The following is a 9,431-nucleotide window of genomic DNA, read 5'->3' as shown; positions in this document are numbered from 1 at the left end:
TGGAGGTAATGCAAAGTGACAGACAAGTGAGGGCTCCTCTGTACCCTTCTGCTGAGCTTCTGAAGCTCAGTGTGACATCAGAGACAGATTCCTGCCCCTTCCTTTGAGTTAGGGGTGGTGCAAAGTTGATGGTAAGTGTGGCAACCAGGATTTTTGGCTGGTTGGCAATGCTAGACAAAACTTGTGGGATCCCTCTTTGTGTAAAATATGTTCAAATGTGCTTTCTTAGAGGTCGTGGTCAAGTGGCTGTATCAATCCTACCAGAATTAGATTTGAAGCCTCTGGCAATCAATTATGAATTGCCAAGTATCTCAGTCATTGAAGAGCATGTGAAACCATGCCAGCCTTAAAATTATGATATTATCAATTCAGGACAGGGAGATAACATGAACAAGAATCAAGCCTGTGTACTTTGCACTTGTAAAAATCAGTGAATGTACACTGAGATTTAAAACGATTGCATGAAAAATGGAAACTATTTGTGCAGTCCAATGTAGCAGCAAATGAAAGAAGGACTAATGTTTTAGATTCCCCAGGAGCATCTCTGTACATCCAGTATTCTTAACTGAATCTTGATCTTTACCCTGTAGCCCTGACCCTGTTTTGGAGATAGTCTATCTATAAGAAGCCCATTCCCTCCTCCCAATTCATCTGATGAAGGCAAACAGCTGTGTGTCCTAGAAAGGATAACCTTGTGCTTATTGGTGTAGGGAAGGGAGATGCTGAGGGTAGGATAGGCATTTCTTAGATAAGCAGCAGAATCCAAGGAGAGGTATGCAGTGACGTGCTTTAGGCTTAGCTCCCCACCACCTTATAAACAACTAATTTGGTTTTTGTAATTGAGGGTACACCTTCTTTGTGACTATTATGCAACCTAAGCTAACGTACCACATACTAGAATGTCTAAATCAGAACTAGATTAACCAGCAAGTTTAAATCCAGTTCCTGGTTACTTTTTTCTAGTATCCAGCCTCTCACTGTAATCATCAGGAAGAAAATGTATGTTTTTTTAATCTAAGGGTTAATATATGCTTTGGAAGAAATAACATGAGGGTCAGCTCTGTTACACTTACAACAGGGAGTGTGTGTGTGTGTGTTTGTGGCCAATGAAATATCAAGGTCAAGGCCAGCTCAAGACATTTTGCAGTTTGAAGCAATGGTGTAAATGGTGCCCCCTTCCCCACAAGTTAAGGTGCATATAACCCATTGCTGGTCAAGTTTTTTTGGCACCTGACGCAGAAAATCCTACAAGGGCCTGTCCTTGTCCCTGGCAGTAAAAATATAACAGTAATAAACTATTATCAATATACTGCTCTTTTTTGACACTCAGAATCAGCTCCCTACATTTGCTGTTTCACTGTGCCTAATGATAGGGCTGGCCCTGTTGTCTGTGTGTGACCTGCAAGTGCTTTTTTGGTAAAAAAAAATGAGATGCTGGTACTCATATCTTGATAAAACTGCCATGAGTTCTAGCACCTAATAGCTGCCATGGGCATCAAAAAAACTGGTGATGGTCCTTTGTACTGGTTGAGTACTATCACAAAAAAGCACTGCTTCCTGGTATATTTTATGATTGCTTATGTGTGTTGTTTATTCACTGTTGACATTTTAAACCTAGATTTTCTTTTTTTTTTAATCCAAGGTGCCTTATGGTATTTTGAGTGTGGGTATGTGTGGGTACACAGTCTCTCTCTCTCTCTCTCTCTCATACACACACATCATAAATGCAGCAAAATTAATCAAAATACATTAAAATAACAGAGGCAGTAATAAAATTCTCTATATTAATTTGCTTGAGCAAATTAACCAGGTGATGGAGTATGTAAGCCACCTTATAAAGGCTATGCCCTAAAAGGCAGGTTATAGAGGAATACATAAATAAAAACTCAGTAAGATATGTGTCAAGCAAACCTTCATCGAGAGACAAACACATAACCAGGATGACGCACAGAAAAAGCTCTGTGCCTGGTCATTACCCATCTAGGGACATGGAGAAGGTGGTCCTTTAGGTATCAAAGTCTCCCTCTGTAAAGGTCTTAAAAGTCATGCTGTAGATTGTGGGACCTGGATTCTAGCTCAAAATCTCTTATATTCTGAATCCTGAAAAGGGATTTAAGCATTATTTCAAATCATTACAGGAATCCTGTAAAGTAAACTAATATTATAATAACTATGTTGCAGATAGGGGACTGAGACTTGAGAGAACAAAGTTGGCTTATAGTCACCCAGGTAGTCCATGGCTCAGCTGGAATTTGAATCGGACAGGGACTGTAGCTTGGGGCAGAGCACATGGTTTGCATGCAGAAGATCTTGGGTCCAATCTCTGGCATGTCCAGGTAGAGCAGGGCAGGATTCCTATCTGAAATTCTAGAGAGCTGCTGCCAGTTGGTGGGAAATATGGGGCTAGAGGACCGATGGTCAGACTCTCTTTAAGACAGTTTCCTATGTTCCTAACTCATGCTCATAACCACTGTGCTATATCCTGAGATGTCTCATTGGAATTATGATGTAGCCATGGCTGTGCAAGGTCAAAAACAGCCAAAACTATAGCAAGGTGCCTGTGGTGAATGGGTGGGTGTGCTCAAAATCTACTTGCTACTAAAAGGCTTTGATAATGGAGGAACAGTACAAGGGCCAGGATGAGAGTTACTACAAGGCATCTGCCCATGTTTTAATGATAGGAAGGATAATTCCCCTTGAATGAGATAATGACTTTCACGGAAAGAAACCAGAAAATGCAGTTCTAATCAGGAGCAGAGGGTGCAAGGACAGAGCACAAGCTGTGATTATTATTTTCAAAGAGAGAACATGTGAGAATGAGCTGGTGCAGACATGCTTCCAGTCCAGTTAAAGCAATAACCTGTTGTCAAAATCCTTTGAACATATTCATTCACGATCTCTGCGCTCCTGGGACACGAGTATTTGTTATCCTCCATTCAGAGATAGGAAACCCAAGGGAGTGAGCTACCCACAGCTGTGTCAAGACCAAAACAGACATTTTCTAGGCTGGTGCTCTCCACAGTCCCATGGTATTTTTTTTCTTTTGTAGATCTATAGCATGTAGCCTTGTGGCTTTATCTGCACCTGAGTGCTTAACACTGTTTTCAGGCACTTCATTTAGTTTTAAATTTGGCTAACAGTACAGTATAAACTAAAGTATCCTTGGCATTTAATTACTCTGTTCTTACCCCTATTTCTATGGGACTCATTTACACAATCAGGGTATTCTGGGATCATAACCCATAACTGAGAGCCAGTGTGGTGTAGTGGTTAAGGTGTTGGACTAGGACCTGGGAGACCAGGGTTCGAATCCCCACATAGCCATGAAACTCACTGGGTGACCTTGGGCCAGTCACTGCCTCTCAGCCTCATGAAAACCCTAATCACAGGGTCACCATAAGTCGGAATCGACTTGAAGGCAGTACATTTACATTTTAACCCATAACTAGAAAAGACAATAATGCTGGGAAAAACAGAAGTAGAAAAAGAGGAAGGCCAAACAAGAAATGGGTTGATTCCATAACGGAAGCCACAGACCTGAACTTACAAGATCTGAACAGGGTGGTTCATGACAGATGCCATTGGAGGTCACTGATTCATAGGGTCGCCATAAGTCGTAATTGACTTGAAGGCACATAACAACAAACAACAAACCCATAACTCAATCTCTGATTTACAAACTAAAGGAATTAATAAGAGCCTGAAGATCAGTAAATAGGTGAATTCCAGTTAGATGAGCAGGTAGGAAAATGGCAACTGAGAGAGTGTAGTGCAAAGTGGTTGCATATTGGGCCAGTAAATTCTACCATGCGCACATACATTAATGAGGAGCAATACGACTTTTGTTATCCAGAAAGGAGATCTTTGGTAGATTACTCACTGAAAATGTTAACTTGGAAGCTACAACAGATGGAATCCAGAAGATAATTATCATACTTCCTGATTTTGATTATTTACTTTTTAACAGCAGCAGCAGTGTGTGTGTGTGTGTTCCAGTTTTAATTGAATAAGCAATGTGGTAGGGGGTGACAACTCTTTCCCCATGCCATTTTCCCAATCTGAATTGCCCCCTGTCCAAATTACTACTAGCCGGCTGGGTGCTAGCATGTAATATACTCAGGCAAATGCCAAGCCTTGGCACTAGCCCACCACCACAGCCAATGTGGCTTAGCTGGGTGGTGGCAGGGACTTGAGGGGGATGACCAGGCCAGGGCCAGTGTAATTAACATGACACCACTGCTGAGTACAGGGTGCTGCTGCCCCCCCCCAGTCCCTGCTGATTGCCCAGCAAGGGCTAGGGAATAAACTAGCAGCATCACTGAACAGAGATCCCAGCCTTGTGCCTGTACTTACTGGAGCCACCCTCAACATATGTATGTTTGGGGTTGGCATAATTAACATGGTGGCAAGTATACGTGCACTCTGTGTGCCTGAAACTCTGCTCAGTGGTGGCGGCAGCACCACTAACATGGGAGGATGGGCAGCCCATCTGTCTGCTAGCCAACTACTAAGTGGTGGGCCCTTAAGGGCATCTTGCCTAACCCCCCCCCCAAAAAAAAGCTGAAGCCAAGCTTGGCTAGTAGCCCCACAGCTTCAAATGTACCGGCTCAAGAGAACACCCGGGGATTTTTAGTTTTAAAAAAAGACACCTAAGTGGGGAACATGATGGTGCTAGAACGTAGAGACACCCAATACATCCGCACAGCTGTAGGTTCAGATCAGGCTTGATGAAAGGAAGTATTATTCTAAATACCACAAATAATGGGGAAGCATTTCTGCCTTAAATACTTCCTTCTGGTTTCCTTCTGTTGGAAAGTAAACACTAAACAAGCTGGACCCTTGAAAGTCACCACTGTGCACCAATTCAGAAGTGTTTTGTTGAACTTGTTGCTTGCAATGATCCCTCTTGCATCCAGTTTGAATCCCTGATTTCTTTGAGTGTGCTGGAACACACTGAACCTATCTTGATGCTATTATTATTACACAGAGTAGTGGTTCCCAAACCTTTTTCTCCGTGGACCTTTTGAAAATTGCTGAGGGGCTTGGCAGACCACTTAATGATTTTTCTGCCTGTTGTAGCAATTGTAATGCACTCTGCTAGATGCTATATGATTTTTAATTGTATTGTTATTGCTTCTTTTATTTCTTATATATTATATTTTAGTGTAGTATTATAACTTAAATTCCATAGAATTAAAATTATGATACAATACAATACAATGCAAGTGATAAAAGAAGTGATAAAATACAATTAAAGATCAATATGAATATTGAATGCAATGGATGCACCATCTCCCAGCTTCAAGCACAAATCCACAGACATAACAAGGACCACCTGAATGAAGCTTGTGGACCATCAGTGGTCCACGGACCACAGTTTGGGAACTCCTGACTTAAGAGTGTGCATGAGAGATAAATCATACTTGTTTCCAGATTAATCTGTGGTTACATCTGCATGATTCGCACAAATCTGTAAATGCACTGAATGTACAGATTGTGGGGAAAATAGGAATATCAGAATCTAATGTTTGGCATCTAAATAGACCCCATCTTATTGCTGTCTATGAGCTTAGTTTTTTGTTCGTCTATTACTAGTGCAACAATATTGATTTCCTTTGAAATCAGAGGGGAGAGAAAAATCCTACAAAGATGCAGATTTTCAAATTTTAGTGAAAAATCAACACTGTTGTTTTTGGGGGGGGGAACGGAGCTCTGTATTTTGAGAAAGTCCTATCAGTACTGAATGAAATTATGAAGATGCTAGGATGTGTATGCATCTGCCTGTGGAGGCACTTTATTGTAGCCACCTGGTGTGGTAGTAACACCTATTGGAAAGTAAGCAAAAAACAAAGGGAGTAGGGACAAACCATCCCCCCCATGGAAAAAGCATTTGGCAGAAGTGCTGCCTCTTGCTGAATATGTGTTTATGTAAATTACCCTTTAGTTTGTGATGGGGAAATAGTGAGTGGCATCTAACTGCTGAAGTATTCATAAAGTAGAACTGAACTGTTATAACCCTGAACAGTTTCTTTTCTTTTCTTTTTTTCAATTAATTTTTATTCAGATTTTCAAAACCAAAACAATACAAAAAAAAAACACAGATCAATACAATAAAAAAAGAAAAAAAAGAATAAAAACTATTGACTTCCGATTTGTCGTAGTTCAGCTATAAGTCTATAATATATAACAAGCCTGTCTCTTAATAGATTATAAAATCACCTTCCTCCAGCGGTTATCTTAGTTGGTATCAAATCTCATTAACATCATATCATTTTATTCTTCCACAAAAAGTCAAAGAGAAGTTTCCAATCCTTGATATATGTCCATCAATTTCTTTTCTAGATAAACATGTCAATTAATCCAACTCATCAAGTAATTTCAAATCGCTCTTCTTCCATTATCCGTGTTGGTTCCATCTTCTTCCATCTTTACGCACCCAATAATCTTGCTGTCATAGTCATATAATAAGAGTCTGATAGGAATTTCCTTTATCACAGATATTTCTTTGCCATCAATTCCGAACGTATCACTGAAATATTGTTGCAAAGCCGCATCTCTGATCCTCTTTTTTACAGAATACACTAGCACATCTCTTGAAGGTTTTTCCATTGACACAAAACAGGAATTGATTCTGTTAACTTTCTCCATTTCAAGTTCCATCAAATCCTTCCAGTCCAGGATTTTTTTCAAACCGATAATATCTTTATCTCCAATCTCTTCATCAATTCCTTCAGGGACAGCGCTGAGTTCCAAACCGTAATATTTGTCTCCAGGATCCATCACAGCCAGGAAATCCAAATCCTTTTCCAAGTCCATATTTAATCCAATCTCAATAGTTTGAACCTTGCCTTTAATTTTTCTTTCATCCTTTTTTGGTTTTCCAGATCTATCTTTATTCTCCTTTCTCATAGAATCCTGAATTTCTTTCAGTTCCTGTCTCATTTCGTCAAATTCAATTCTCAACGCTTGTCTATTATTTCTCAGTTCTTGTTTTATTGACTTAATCCCATTCATTATTTTCTGAAACATATCTAAAGATAAAGTCCCTTCTTGTACATCCATGATCTTCTTAATTGTCATTCTTAAAACCAAAGGAACAAAACTCCTTCAATTTTCAATGTCCCAAGCAAAGAGCAGTTTATTTCTTTATCCAGTTACAAAGGAGTTAATCTTTCAAACCAACTGATGTCACACTCTAGACAGTACAGATTTCCTTATCTCTTATATGCCCAGAAGTGCAAAAACAACTTTAGTTCACAGCATCCAAATAACTAGTTGCAGAAGGAATGAGCAGATTCGTCAAAAAAAAAAAAAAAAGACCGGAAAAAATAGTCCCAGATATATATTACACAGAAGTCTTATAAATCAAAAAATTACCCAATCAGAAACCCCTCATCCGTTGTAATCTTTATAATGCTGATTTTTGCAATAAAAAAAGCTTTTTGCAATAAAAAAAGATAGGCTATTTTTATTTTCTTCCCCCTTAGTTCCGTGAGTAAAAGAGAAGGTTTTGACTCACCCAATTTTTCTTAATTGCTGGTTCCTTGACAAATCTCTTTAACTGTATAGATAACAAAATAATGAGCATAGACAGGAGGATGCTTGCCTGTTAATCCGTTTTTCTTTGAAAAAAAAAACGGCTCACTTATTCAGCTGAGCTAGTTAGAAATCCTAGCTCCATCTGAGCTGTTGGAAGACCTTCTTTCACAGACAATTCTAATGAATTCCAGTCTCCAACAAACACAACAAAGCTGTGTGGGAAATCTCACGTTTCTTCCTTATCCGGAAGAAATTATCCCCAGTCAAAAAAGCCCTTTTGACTGGATTTTAAACTGAAAAAGTTTCATCCAAGACGGGAGCCCGTCTCAGAGGCAGCACAGGCGGAGGGATCCTCCTGGGAAGTCCAACCCTGAACAGTTTCACACAACTGTATGCATTTTGTAGAAGTGACTGGGTTGGATCCAGACTCAGTCAGCTGTAGTTGAATCCCATTGAAATCAATAGCACTTAAGGGCAACTAATTTAGTCTGGACTCTGGGTACAACCTCTTATCTTTACTGTAAGAATCTTACATCTTAACGTTAACCCTTACCAAAAACTATGAAAATACTAGAGAGATGCTGCAAAGCTTCTCTGTTGGTTAGCAAAATTCTCTCTTGATATACAGTGTTAAGAAAAAACGAACACAAAATTATTTGTAAATGTAGAAATTAGGTAAGTATATATAATAATACGAAGATATTAAAAACCTTATGAAATCTTAAAGCAGAAGAGACAATTCTTATCTTGCCGGAAGAAACTCAAAGTAGTAGTTGCACGTTTTCTATTGTTGTTGCTTCTACACAAAAAACAAACTCTTAGAAATGGAAGCAAAATTTGTGGTTGAAGCATTTGGCAGAACATTTGTTTTTTACTGGAAAAGTGAGCACTCAGAATTAAAATGCAGAAGATTCTCTGCTGCAGAAAGGGGGATTTGAAAATCATTTCTGACGTGAGAATCATTTATCTTTACCACAGATGTTATATCTAAACAAATCCTGTGTTAAAATAGAATAGAACTGGTAAGAATTCCCTCTCTTATTCTGTAAGAATGGCTTTGGTGTGACGCCTCAGTTTGGTGTTGAAGAACCAAATGGCAATCATACCATCCTGTTGTTCTGACAAATACAACAGCGCCACCTACTGCATATCCATTACTTTCTCTAGTGCCACTGTGTGATTTTCCTTGCTGGTGAATGGTGGTTTTAATACTATTAACAGTTTGCACAAATGCTACCACAGAATTCATGTTTCCTGTGAAGACCTGGCAGCTTAATCTAATGAAGAGTTCAGTCAAATAAAAGTATTTGTAGATGGGCAGATGGTGGTCTTCCGTTTCCTTTTTCACATACATTTTGATACTAGATTTTTTTACTCCGCCTCCATGGTTTTTTTGGGGGTGGGGGGAACCTCCCAGATGAAATTTGATGCACAGGGAAACACTGCTTCTGCTTTTCACAGCTTTTGACCGGTACTGGTTGACACAAAACATTTGCTTGAGAACTGTAGGGCATCAGTAAAGCTGTTGTTGTTGTTATGTGCCTCCAAGTCGACTACGACTTATGGCGACCCTATGAATCAGCTACCTCCAATAGCGTTTATTATAAACCACCCTGTTCAGATCTTGTAAGTTCAGGTTTGTGGCTTCCTTTATGGAATCAATCCATCTCTTGTTTGGCCTTCCTCTTTTTCTACTCCCTCCTGTTTTTCCAAGCATTATTATCTTTTCTAATGAATCATGTCTTCTCATGATGTGTCCAAAGTATGATAACCTCAGTTTCATCATTTTAGCTTCTAGTGATAGTTGTGGTTTAATTTGTTCTAACACCCAAATATTGGTCTTTTTTGCAGTCCATGGTATCCGCAAAGCTCTTCTCCAACACCACATTTCA

The sequence above is a fragment of the Rhineura floridana genome, chromosome 7, assembly GCF_030035675.1.
Source record: "Rhineura floridana isolate rRhiFlo1 chromosome 7, rRhiFlo1.hap2, whole genome shotgun sequence".
In the NCBI taxonomy this organism is placed as follows: Eukaryota; Metazoa; Chordata; class Lepidosauria; order Squamata; family Rhineuridae; genus Rhineura; species Rhineura floridana.
Note: the sequence above shows the minus strand (reverse complement) of the source record.